We start from the raw sequence: 3,114 nt of genomic DNA on the forward strand, positions 1-3,114 counted from the left end.
CTCACGTAACCTCATACACCCAGCCTCGATAGCCGCATGGCGCCCACACGCCCTCCACCTGCAGGCACCATGCCCTGTCATGCTGGAAGCCAGGCCCCTTGACCTCAGCAAGATCCTTTCTCATGCAAAACAGTGAAGCCACAGCTCCAAGGATTTGAGAGCCCTCCCGGGGTTCCTCTGCAGGGTCAGGGGACCCAGAGGGCTCCTAGTGCGTCCATCCGGGTCCTGCCATTGCTGTCCTTAGGCACCTCACTGTAAGTGGGAAAAGGAAACAGTGACAGTTTCAAGTGACTCAACGAATATATATATACATGCAAAAGTCACCCAGACAGAAACCACCTCAAGGCACCTCGGCGGCGGAAGTCTGAGTGCTGTCGAATGTGGCCGGGCACTAAGCCAGTGGTTTTGGGTGTCAGACCAGGTGGGGCATCAGCTGTCCTGGGTCCCTCTCAGTCCAGAGCCTCAGACGGCCCAAGCCCAGGCGGTGCCCGGCTGGTGCTAACCTGTCCTGCATCTCTGCAGGAAGTCTCTCCAGTTCTTATCTCAGAGTCAGGTCCACAAAGCCAGCCAAAGCCGCGGGAGAGGAGACGTGACCTACAAGCTGCTGGTTCTGTTCCCGGGGCCTCCGAAGATGAGTCAGAAGCACTCAGAGACCATAAAATTGTCAAGTGCCGGCTCAGAGTCTCCTGGAGACACCATCCCCAGCGAGACCACAGAGCCAGGAGACCTGCCTGGGTTCTTTCTTTTTCTTCTAATTATTTCCTCTAAAAAAAAAAAAAAAACCACACAAAAAAACCCTGCCTGGATAGAATGACTGGGTTCAGAACGTTCCAGGCACATAAGCAGTTCGCCCCTTCCAAGTGCTGCTCTGAGGCTGATCCGCGGCCTCCTCCCAGGCCCTCCCGACTGACCCAGGCAGACGGAGGTGGAGTTGGCCTGGAGAGCTGGCCAGGGCTGGACCCACAGCACTGGGTGCATGAGCCTAGGCCAGGTTGAGCCAATGACCCTGCCAGGTGTGGCTGGGCTGCGGTAACCCCGAGTACCTCGAGGTGTCTGGGCACCTGGGTCAGCCTGAGGACAAGCAGGGTGGCCTGCCCATGGCTGGACTGTGCCGAGATGTTTGCCAGAACTCCCCTTTCCAGTGGGCCCGGGAAGGAAGACTGTAGAGTCTCAGGTGGACTCAGAGCGGGCAGGGCCCAGAGCGGGCTGGGGGCTCAGAGCAGGCCGGGGGCTCAGAGCGGGCCGGGGGCTCAGAGCGGGCCGGGGGGCCTCAGAGCGGGCCGGGGGACCTCAGAGTGGACTCAGAGCGGGCCAGGGGGCCTCAGAGCAGGGCGGGGGCTCAGAGTGGGCTGGGGGCTCAGAGCAGGCTGGGGGCTCAGAGTGGGCTGGCAGCTCAGGGCGGCCCGGGAGCCTGAGCGGGCCAAGAGCTCAGAGCGGGCCGGGGGCTCAGAGCGGGCCGGGGACTCAGCGTGCACAGGGCCCAGAATGGCTGGCCAGGGTCCAGAGCCCTCGGCGGGCCGCAGTGTTTGGCCAGAACTTGGCCTCCTTTTGTTTCCTTTTATCTGCTTTTACGGTAATAGACACTAAGTCACCTTCTAAAAAAATAAACTTAGCCTTTTAATAAAAGATGTGAGTTGTCTAATGGAAGCACACGGTTTAAATGAAGGTTTCAAGGGGCAGCACCAAAACCAGGCTTTAGAAAGACTGGCCGCCCTGCCGGACATGGGCACAGCCCCAGAGGAGGCTGGCTGCACTCAGAGGCACTCGCTGAGCCCCAGGCCTCGTCACCACAGGTCCCCCACCTGGCCGGGGCTGCAGCACGCAGCAGCCTTTCTTCCGGGGACCGGCATGTGCGAGAGCTGCCACCCCTCCTGGCAGTGCCCTGAGCCTCCTCCTGTGGGAGAGCCCAGTCCCAGCCAGTCCCGTCCACTCTGCGGGACCTCCATCCAGGAACCACTGCTGGCGGGCTTCATTTCCTGCAGGGCGGTGTCAGGCACTTCCAGGAGGAGGGGCTTTCAGGAAGGCAGCCTGAGGCACTGAGGATGCCCTGGACTCCCCGGATCAGACACGCTGGCATAACCCCCCCCCCCCAAGGATGAACATCTAAGGAACTGTTCGGGTGTGCCCAGCACCTCCTCCTCTGTCCTGCGAGCCATCCCCCCAACAGGAAGAGGCCGAGTCCCCTACCAGTGAGCTTTGCACCTGCACACTGCTGACTTAGGTAAGGGTTTTGGTGGGTTTTTTGTCATAAGGCGTGGACACTCGCCAGAGATAGAAAGAGACAATGAGGGGAAGCGAGAAATCACCCCCAGTGGGGATGGCCACACGGCAATCCCCTCTCCATTCTCCTCCCGGAGCTTTGAGCACGCACACACATGTGCCCAGCGTGTTTTTCAAGCTGCCGGGTCCAGGACTCAAACTGCAGTCGGCCATGTGGGAGTCCAGCCCCTTCGCCAGGTCGCCTGCTGGCCCAGGTAAATTTTAAACACATTCATCTGCTGAATCTAAAAAGGCAAAAGTATCAGTGGTCAGTCAGTGCCTGGCAACTCAGCAAGGACGCATGGCCACCAGCCCCATTCTACTGTCCGGAACCGAGGCCTGGAGGGGTCAGCCATGGGTCTGAGAGCCTGGGCAGGAATTGGAGCAGGGGCCATGTGGCTAGGAATGGGTCTGCCCCACCACCTGACATGGACACTCACTCGGCAGCAGATCTGCCGCACAGGCCTCTCCCCTGCCAGGGGTGTGAACCCCGATTTCAATAGAAACTGTCACCGCTGCTGCGGGTGGATTTCACCTCAGCCAGGTCTCTTGACCTCAGCAAGATCCTTTCTCATGCGAAACAGCGAAACAGAAGCCACAGCTCCAAGGATTTGAGAACCCTCCCGGGGCTCCTCTGAGGGTCGGGGACCCAGAGGGCTCCTAGTGCGTCCATCCGGGTCCTGCCGTCGCTGTCCTTGGGCACCTCACTGTAAGTGGGAAATGGAAACAGTGTTTCAAGTGACTCAACGAATATATATACATGCAGAAGTCACCCAGACGGAAACCACCTCAAGGCACCAGCGCAGCGGGAGTCCAACCGCTCCCGAATGCGGCTTAGGCCGGGGCTGGGAGGCG

The sequence above is a fragment of the Tupaia chinensis genome, unplaced genomic scaffold (genome assembly GCF_000334495.1).
Source record: "Tupaia chinensis unplaced genomic scaffold, TupChi_1.0 Scaffold144472_1, whole genome shotgun sequence".
In the NCBI taxonomy this organism is placed as follows: domain Eukaryota; kingdom Metazoa; phylum Chordata; class Mammalia; order Scandentia; family Tupaiidae; genus Tupaia; species Tupaia belangeri.